The sequence below is a fragment of the Sinocyclocheilus rhinocerous genome, unplaced genomic scaffold, assembly GCF_001515625.1.
Source record: "Sinocyclocheilus rhinocerous isolate Xijiao unplaced genomic scaffold, SAMN03320098_v1.1 scaffold185, whole genome shotgun sequence".
Classification (NCBI taxonomy): Eukaryota; Metazoa; Chordata; class Actinopteri; order Cypriniformes; family Cyprinidae; genus Sinocyclocheilus; species Sinocyclocheilus rhinocerous.
Genome location: NW_015662163.1, coordinates 2,466,340 through 2,476,718, shown reverse-complemented (window position 1 = coordinate 2,476,718; position 10,379 = coordinate 2,466,340).

Genomic DNA, 10,379 nt, shown 5'->3' with positions numbered 1-10,379 from the left:
ATTTTTCGGATCCACTGTTCATATGTGGGTGGGTCAGATTTGAGCCATTTAGACGTGATACATTTTAGGGCTGCAGAAAATAATATTTGAAGTAGATAATTCAATCTCCTTTCCCTCATGCCCTCAGGTATCACTCCTAGAATAGCCACAGTTGGATCAAAAGGAATATCAATATAAAATATATCTCCAAATACTTTATAGATATCTTCCCAGAATTGTTGTATCTTTGGGCAGGACCAAAAGATATAAGAGTGGTTTCCCAATAGGTCACCACACTCTCTCCAGCATCTGCTAGATGATACTATTCGCATCTTTGCTACAATTTGTGGAGTGCAAATACATTAAAAACATTAAATTAAAAACCAACCTAATGCAGATGGTATAAAGTTATTTATTGTACTTATACTAGATAAAGGAGAAATGGAATGAGTAATTTTCAATGAAGATTGTATCTTTTTCCATATTTTTAAAGTAACTCTTGTCCACTTACCCATTATCACATTTCCCCAGCTGAAATCTATGAAAGGGAGTGAAACCAGGGGATACTGACAGAGGCCTTTCTCTATGTTTAACCAACACGTATCCATATTGTCCTTCAACCATGCCTCTATTGCTTTCAGCTGTGCTGCCTAATAATAGCATTTAAGATTTGGAAGACCTACTCCCCCATCAGCCTTCATAAGATGCAATGTTTTATATTTTATTCTTGGCCTTTGCCCTGCCCAAATAAATTTAGAAATCTGCTTCTCCAACTTGACAAATACACTCTTGGGAATTTCTACAGGTAACATTTGAAAAAGGTAGAGGAGTCTGGGTAATATATTCATTTGTATACTTTCAATACGGCCTATAAAAGATAAGGGAGTTTCTGACCATCTTTGTAGGTTGCTATGAATACATCTAATTAGTTTGGGGTAGTTTACTTCATATAAATCCTGTAGTACAGGAGGAATATGTATCCCTAAATATTTAATGCCCTCTTTGGGCCATCTGAAACCACTCTGTTTTATCACCCTTTTAGAAATTGGATTTGTAATATCTAATGCCTCAGTTTTGTCCATGTTTACTCTATAGGCCGAATAACGTCCGAAGTTTGAAAAAGTTCTTTGAGTTGGTGTATTGTCAATTGGGATTTGGACAAATATAGTAGGACATCATCCACATATAACGCAATTTTATGCTCTTCTTCACCTATAATACCTTTTATAACCACACTTTCTCTTATAAGCTGGGCATGGGGTTGTATACTTATAGCAAATAGTAATGGAGATGGAGTGCACAGCTTTGTCTACATACTCGCTCCAACCCAAAAGCCCTTGATTTATATCCGATAACTCTAGTTGAGGCTTGTGGATTGAAGTACAAGGTATTTACACATTTAAGAAAAGTAGGTCCAAAATTAAATTTATGCATAGTATGAAACAGAAATTGCCAGGATACCATTGATATACATAGCCTCTTCCCCTTTTATTACTGAATAATTAATTATATGTAATAATCTTCGTATATTGTCACCACAGTATCTCCCTCTTATGAATCCAGTTTGATCTGGGTTTATAATATTAGTAATTATTTTATTTAGTCGTTGAGATAAAATAGAAGTCAATATACAAAGATCTCCATTTATTAGAGAAATGGGTCTGTACGACTGGCATAGTGTTGGATCTTTCCCATCTTTATGAATGACAACTATTGTTGCATCATTCCATGAAGGAGCCAAAATACCTATATCCAAAGCCGTATGGTATGCATTTAATAATAATGGGGCGATAGCATCCTTAAATGCCTTATAGAATTCATTTGAAAAACCATTCGGACCAGGACTTTTATTATTTTGAAGTCTCTGAATTATCTCCAAAATCTCCTCTTCTGTAATGGGTTTATCTGATCTCATAGATTCTGTTAATTGGCTGTTACTGTCATACCTCAATCTTTGGTCCCTATAATGATCTCTGAAGAACAAGAACAAAGCATTTGTTTATGCACCAAGAGCTTGTAACACGTCAAAGAGAAAGGAAAAATTGAAATAGCATCATATGCAGGGATTAAAGTTCTCCGTTCTACGACGGATTTCCGTTAATTGCAGCGAGTCTACGACATATTTCCGTCAATTGGAAAAAATGAGGGGAAAAGAAACATTTAGCGCATTGTTGTTGTTGTACCAAAAATCATCCCCGCCATGGCTCCAGCTTCTCACTGACAACATAACGCCGCTCGCATCATTCACAGTTGGGTTATTAGCAGAGAACACAGAGCAGAACTTGAATTTCGGCGCGGGATTGCGGCTATTAATAACAATTCTCATCATATGACCCCTTTAAGGGATGAGTTATGGGAATATGAGTTGCGAATAGTGAGGTACTGGGATTGGCGATGGGTCCGCCTCCGGAGCTAGCGCTCTGAATTTCTGAAACATAAAACGAGAGAAAGAATCAGCAATTTGAATTTTGGCTCCAGGAATGTGTTTAGCAGTCATAATAAATTGATCACATGCTGAAATCCAGATTAGACTTCTTAGTAGTGGAATGAGAACGGCCTTTATTTATGCAGTGAACGGTCGCTTTGTTGTCGCAGTAAACTAAGATGCTGCTTGACGTCCAATTTTTTCCCCATAAAAAGGCAGCGACAACTAAAGGGTAGAGTTCGAACAGTGCGATAACAGCTGAATGTCATCGGGGAGAGAAACCAGATCGCTGTAGAAAAAGGTTAAGCAATTCCATTGTTTAAGGAAGGCAATCCATAAACTGAGTTCATTAAGGCATGCCTGATTTATGATGATTTGATCGTCTAAGGCATGCACGGAAGATGCGAGAGCGAGGAGATGAGAAATGAAGGGGCGGCCTTGGGGGATTAATATGTGCATTGCGAAATTAAGGTGACTGAGCAAGGATAGGAGATCGCGTTTGGAGCAGTTTTGGCCCTCTGCCAAGGAAGAAGCCACTAAGATTATTCTATCGATTTTTTCCTGTGGCAGCGAAGCCTGGAATTTAACTGAATCTAGTTCGATGCCCTGGAATTCGATGAATTGGGTTGGTCCTAAAGATTTCTAGCTCTGCGAAAATTCTTTGGACTGTTGTGATATTTGCGGCTGGGATGGCATCGGAAGGTGAAATGATAAGAAAGTCGTTGAGCAAGTGGATTAGGTGAGGAATTGAATAGTTGTTAGACAGAATCCAGCAAATTGCTTCGGATAACATGTCGAAAATTTTTGGGCTACTTTTGCATCTGAAGGTTAGGCGTACTGAGAAATAAAACCTCCCGTGCCAGCGGATCCCAAATAAATGCCATGAATCTGGGTGGATAGGCTTCACTTTGAAGGCAGAAGTGATGTCTACTTTAGCCAGTCATGCGCCGCGACCTGCATTTTTGATCATGGTGATTGCTTGATCTTTATCATGGTAGTGCAGAGAATTTTCCTCAAGGGGTATGAGGCCGTTTATGCTAGAAAACGGGGAATTACGTGGAACTGATAGATCGATTATCAAACGCTTTTTTCCCGAAAATTTTCTGGTAGCCACTCCGATAGGGCTGATGTGAAAAATTTCGAAGGGGGGAGTATCGAAAGGCCCGATCATAAAACCTGACTCGACTTCTTTTTTGATTAGATTATCCACTGTATCTGGCTCTGCGAGTGCGGATTAGAGATTGTTACAAATGATGTTCTGTGAGAGCGGGCATGTAGTGCCGGGATTAAAGCCCTGTTTGAGGCCAGTAAGTAGATAATTGGTGAAGTTAGTGTCTGGGTGACGGGAAATTTCAGAGGATAAACGAGAAATATTGACTGGAGTCGATAAGTAGTTTCTAGATTTTTTATTGGTAGCTTTCATGACTGGGCATACTGTACGGGCATGAGCCTCGCCACAATAGTTACAAACGTGGAGAAACTTGCATTGCTGTCTGACGCATCTTCCTCTGATGAAATTTCCGCAAACCTGCTGGTTGTTGGAGAATGAGATAGATCCTCCCCTAGATTTCGATATTGGATTTGTGGTTGCAGAATGGGGGATGTAGCTGGTAGATTTGACTTCCATCGGTTCTGGGCAGGGTATTATAGCAGGATTAATTCGGGGGCATGAGATGGTCGAGTGAGCTACTGACATGCTGTCAGGAAGATGGACTGTCTGTATTGTGTTTTGCTCCCCATGACCTAGTTTTCCCTCGTGTGTTACATGCACATATTTGGTTTCCTTCCTGTTCCTGTTCCTATTGTGTTTTATTGAGTTCAGGTGTGTCTCGTCATTCCCTCGTTTAGTTGAGTACTTTAGCCCTGTGTGTTCCCATGTCTAGCATCCAGTGTTAATCGTCATTTGATGCTATGTGTGTCTCTTGCGTGCCCTGTGTTCCCTGGAATTTTGGATTACTAAAGTCTCTCGTTTTTGTATTATCTCTACGTCTCCTCGCTCCTCACAGTAGCAGTGTGACAAAACACTGGACCTACAAAAAGTTTATTTGTGCTGTTCCCTTCCATTTATTTGTTGCGTTTTTATAGTGTTTTGTTTTCTGGTTTCCCCGTGTTCCCCATGGATTTCCTCACAGCAAAGTTTACCTCCCTCGCCCACAAGGACCTTTCCCTCTTGGAGTATGCTGTGGAGTTCAGCCAGCTCGCCGTTTTAACGGCATTCTACGACGCTGCGCTGAACTCCCTGTTCTGGATCGGGGCCAACTACTACCGCCCCGTCGACCTCCCAGACACCACCGAACTGTGCTGGAGGGAGGCTATCATCCAGTGTCTGGAGAGCGTCTACCCCCGATCCAGAACACAGCCAGATCCAGAGCCCAGCCCAGCCCACCATCTCCTCGCTGCATGGAGCAAGAGCCTGAGCCCACCACTGACGGAGAGCCAGAGCACGTCGCGACCGACGAGCCATCGCCTAGGAGTGCGACAGTGCTGAGGATCACCACGGAGCCAGAGCCTCATGGATCGTCAGACCAGGTGCGAGAGCCGGCTACAATGCCCGCCACGAGGGAGAAAGCCGTGGAGAGGAGCTCCGCCCCTGCACCGTGGCTGAGGGTGAGCTGAGGATGGATTTGGGTGAATGGAAAGTGGAGGAAAACTTGATTGACTTGTATACCGACCTGCCCCCTTTCCTTCCTCCTCCGTCAGTGACCTATGTCCCTCCCGTTCCTGAGTTTAGTCCAGAGAGGGCTCCTGTTCCCACGTCCAGCCCAGAGAGGGCTCCTGTTCCCAAGTTAAGCCCCGAGAGCCCAGAGGCTTACAAATGCTCGCCCACCCACCCACTCCTGCCTCCTCCACCGCTGTCATCTGGCAGCCCTTCTGCTCGCCTTCAGCCCACCATCAGTACGGTGCGACCTCCGCTGGTCTGCCATCCTCCATCGTCACAGTGGCTGCAGAATCCCTGGCCTCCAGCCTCTAAGCCACGGACTCCGCCTCGGCCCATCGACCCAGCGGCTCCACCATGGCTCCTAGCTCCCTCCTCTCCGCCATGGCCCATCAGTCCACTGGCTCCACCGGGCTCCCTCGTCCTCCACCTGCTCCGCCGCCGTTGGTCAGCTCCCTGGAGTCGTCAGCCCTTCCTCCTCCATGGCTCCTATCTCCATCGGCTCCACCGTGGGTCGCCATTATGGCTGTGGCCTGGGTCCCACCTGGCACTGCATGCTCCAAGTCCCTCCTGTTTTCTCCCTGGCTCCTCCCTCCGTCTGATCTGCCCTGACTCCTCCTGTTTTCTTCTTGGCTCCTCCCTCCGTCGTCACCTCCCTGGACTCTGTCTGCCGGCCCCCTCCCGGGTGTCCGTCCTCCTACTGAGCCTCCTCCCAAGTTCCCAACCGTCCCTCCTTCTGTTGTTTCTTTGGCGCAAGGACGCGCCTTCCGGGAGGGGGGCGATATGTCAGGAAGATGGACTGTCTGTGTTGTGCTTTGCTCCCCATGACCTAGTTTTCCCTCGTGTGTTACATGCACATATTTGTTTTCCGTCCTGTTCCTGTTCCTATTGTGTTTTATTGAGTTCAGGTGTGTCTCGTCATCCCCTCATTTAGTTGAGTACTTTAGCCCTGTGTGTTCCCATGTCTAGCGTCCAGTGTTAATCTTCATTTGATGATATGTGTGTCTCCTGCGTGCCCTGTGTTCCCTGGAATTTTGGATTATTAAAGTCTCTCACTTTTGTATTATCTCTATGTCTCCTCGTCTCCTCGCTCCTCACAGTAGCAGTGTGACACCTGCAGACTGCGCACAATATATTCTGGCAACTAAATAATACTCTATTGTTGAGATCAGCCAAATGCTATTGTGAATTCGGAAAATGACAGGGGGCGGAATGAATTGGGATTTGGATTTTTTAGTGTTACGGAGAAATCTCCGCAATCTATTTGCCGATGAGATTCGATGGGAGGTAGCAGAGAGAGGAGAGATGAGAGATGTCCGTACCTGCTAGAATCTAAGACTTGATGGTATTAGGTACAGGGGGGGTTCCAGAGCTGCGGCATTCGTTGGGGTAGGTAGCGGGACTGCTGTGAATAAAGTGTACTGAGGTTTAGATTGGAGAGAGGCGTTAGAAGGAAGATAAGGAGGAACCGTAACTATTTGCGGAGGCAGCCTCACACACAGATTGGCCCCTGGTGCTAGGGGAAGCATGTAGGAAGAGGTAGAAGGAAATGAGGGAGGAGGAGGCAAGTAAGTTTGCGTTGCTGGCTGATGATGTCCTGCTCAGACGTCTGCAGCAGGGGCTGCTGGCCATTGATAGGGAAAAGGAGTATCGGAAGGGTAGTAGTAAGGCGGCTGAGCTTGAGCGGCTAGCGGAGGCAGCCTCATGCTAGAATCTGCTGCCAGAGGTAGAAGGAAGGGAATGGGAAGGATAGGAGGTAGGTAAGCCACGCCAGCAGACGATGCTGCGTGTGGCGCGGCAGCTGAAGGCGCCACAGTGATTGGTTGAGAAGAGGAGGGAGGCAGTGCAGTGTGAGGCACGGCACAGGTTTTGCTGACGGCCAGCTGCGTCTTGACGCTCGAGGGGAGCCGGAACGTGATCTGGAAGAAGACAAAGTTATAGAGACATGATAACTTTTTGTCTTACGGGCTTTAGTTACCTTTCTGGAGGTGGGTGAATTGCTATTTTCCAGAGAAACGTACTGTAAAGATCATAAAGTTGGGCTTTACTCATTTTCCGAGAGAACTTAACTTCTGAGTTTGACAGCGCTTGTCTCAATCCCGCAACGGTCCATTTCCCAATGGGAGGGATGGATGGTGAAGCTGAGGCGTATGAAGATGGTGCAGATTGCGATGGCTGTCTTGATGGTGGAGGTGAACGGAGTCTTCGTGGATTAGGAGTGCGAGTAGCTGGCCTTGTGGGCCTCCACCCGTGCGCCGAGGCCTGGGGCTGAGGCCGAGGAGGAAGCGCCTTGGAGCCTGCAGAAGGAGGTGCCTTTGAGCCGGAGGCTTGAGAAGGAGGTGCTTTTGAGCCGGAGGCTTGAGAAAGAGGTGCCTTAGAGCGGGTGGCTTGCGGTGGAGCGTCCAGCTCGTTGTCAGACGGGACGAGTTCGGATATTTTTTGGTAGTCGAATGAAGCTGGATGCCGAAAAACTGTCGTAGAAAAGAGGTAAGTAGGAATTTAAGGGGGTCTGAATACTTTCCGTACCCACTGTATATATGTATTGTGCTAGTTAGGATGATTAGCTAAACGGGTTACACCTGTGCCAGATTGGCTAATTATCTGATCGTGCTCCTCCCTAACCTTGTTAATAAAACATCATTTTTTATTCATTCATGTAATTGATGATAGATTATAAAGGTTAGTAAACCAGGGCATGGAAGTTTAAAGCAAAGCTAACACTCAGTACTCAGTCTCTCATCTGATCAGGTCATTGCTCAAATGAAATAATCCCACTGGTGTAAATGATGTGCAGGGCAGATCAGTGAGGTGAGAGTGTTTTATATGTTCTGCAGCGGTGTGTGACATACTGACTCTGACCCTGTGTGCTTATGCTGGAGTGGAGCAGACTGGATCGATAACACATTAATAGCCATGGCTCTTGTTTCCAATTGCACTACCTTTAAATTCTCATTCTCTTTCTGTCTCTCTCATTTCTTTTTTTACTGGCATTCTTCATCTAATTTTAACTTTATCTCTCACACACACATGTAACACATGTATAATGTTACAAACAGAGCTAGGTAGATTACTTAGAAATTGTAATCCATTACTGATTCCAAATCACATAACAAAAATTGTAGTTAGTAACGTAATCCATTTCATTACACATTTTAGGTAATGTAATCAGACTGCTTTTTGATTACTTTTAGATTTTGACCTAAGTCACTTATCACATTGATTTAAATAGGATAATCCCGCACTGTATTGACATAAAAATACAAAGACTAAGAACATATATTCCATTTGTTGTAATTAACATCATGAAGTGCATTAAACTTTACATTGCATCAAGGTTTCCCAAACTGGGGTTTGTGAGTTTAATGAAAGGCTAATAATGAAATAAACCATGTACAATGTAAGGTCACCCTTTATATTAGGTGGCCTTAACTACTATGTACTTACATCAAAAAATAAGTACAATGTACTTATTGTGGTCATATTGTATTCCAAAACACTTTTGCTGCTATTGTGGTGGGATATGGGTAAGGTTAGGGACAGGTTTGGTGGTATGGGTAGGTTTAAAGGTGGGTTAAGGTGTAACGGATGGGTCAACAGTGTAATTATAAATGTAATTACAGAAATTAATTACAGATGTAACTATATATAGGTATTTGAAAAAATATATAAGTACAATGTAAAAACATGTATGTACACAATAAGTGCATTGTATCAAATGATTCATTTAAATGTAAGTACATAGTAGTTAAGGCCTAATAAAATTTAATTTAAATATAAATATAAATTTAGCTAATATAAAGTGGGACCAAGTGTAAAATTAAAATAAGTCATTTAAAAATAACATAAAATATTTTATTTGTTGCATGTCATGTGACCATTAACCAACAGAGAACCATGAACATGCATATATGTGATACATAATTATTAAAATATTTTAGTGCTGGGCAACAATTAAAAATTTTAATCGGGATTAATCGCATGATTTTTATGCGATTAATTGCATTGTTATGCACAAAATTCAATAATGAATTCAAAAGTAGTGCATTGCACACTTTTTTATTTAAAGGGGTCATATGATGTTGCTAAAAAAGAACATTATTTTGTGTATTTGGTGTAGTGAAATGTGTTTATGCGGGTTAAGGTTTAAAAAACACATAATTTTCCACATACTGTACATTATTGTTTCTCCTCTATGCCTTTCTGAAACGTGTCGATTTTTACAAAGCTCATCGTTCTGAAAAGTGAGGTGTGCTCTGATTGGCCAGCTATCTAGTGAGTTGTGATTGGACGAATTCCTCAAGTGTGTGACAGAAATGTTAAGCCCCTTACCATACCGTGTCCCGGCGCGACGAGACAAAACCAGTAAAACCCATTATAAACAAGGCATTTGTTGCATCCAGTGGGGACATATTTACTGATTATAATGACTTATACTGTCTTTTTAAGCATTGTGTTGCCTCGCGCCGCGTAAGCATAAAACCATGTCTGCATTTGTGATAAGGTGCTTTTTTTTTTTACAGCAGTATTCCTTTTACATAGTAGCAGTTAAAATATTTCTTGTAAATCTCAACTTAAAAATTAATGTAATCAAATTAAATATAAAACCAAAGCTATTTGCCACTGCCAGGGCATTAACGTTTTTATAGAAAATATTTCATAGTTATAGAAAAACAAGTTATGTTCAGAGTCCAGAGCCTCGATTATAACATTATAACAGGCACCTTCCGAGTAGAGTCCTGCACTATCGCGGGACCCACGGGATCCAACGCAACAGAGTGTGGCATGGGACAACACTTGATGGGCGAATGCGGACAGGTAGAGACCCGTGTGTGCGGGATGCGGGAAGAATAAGGGTGTACTCACACTAGGCAATCTTAACCGTGTATGGTTCATTTAGCTGGCCCTGGCTCGGTTGGAAGAGATGGGCCAGAGCACGGTTCAGTTGGGCTTGGGCACGGCACGCATGTAGTGTGAGGGCTAACCGCGCGGGAGCGCAGAACTTCTGATATGTGCAACATGATTGCGTTAACGTTTCTGAGCGGCAAAAATAATAGATCTGTAAAGTAATATATTGTGAAAGGACCGTGTGTTACCACGTCCCAAACGACTCAAAATAATAAACCACAAAGTTAACAAAACGATGCACTCCACTGTGCTGAGCGAGAGCGCTTCTCTGCTGTCCTCATGTGCTATCGCAAACTTCCTATTTCCCACTTATGAAGTCGTGATTACGAGCACGTTGCATTCTTTTCTGTTAAAAATAACAGTGAACAGTGGTTTGTAAATGTTGATGCTTAGCCTAAATAATTTTATCGGGAG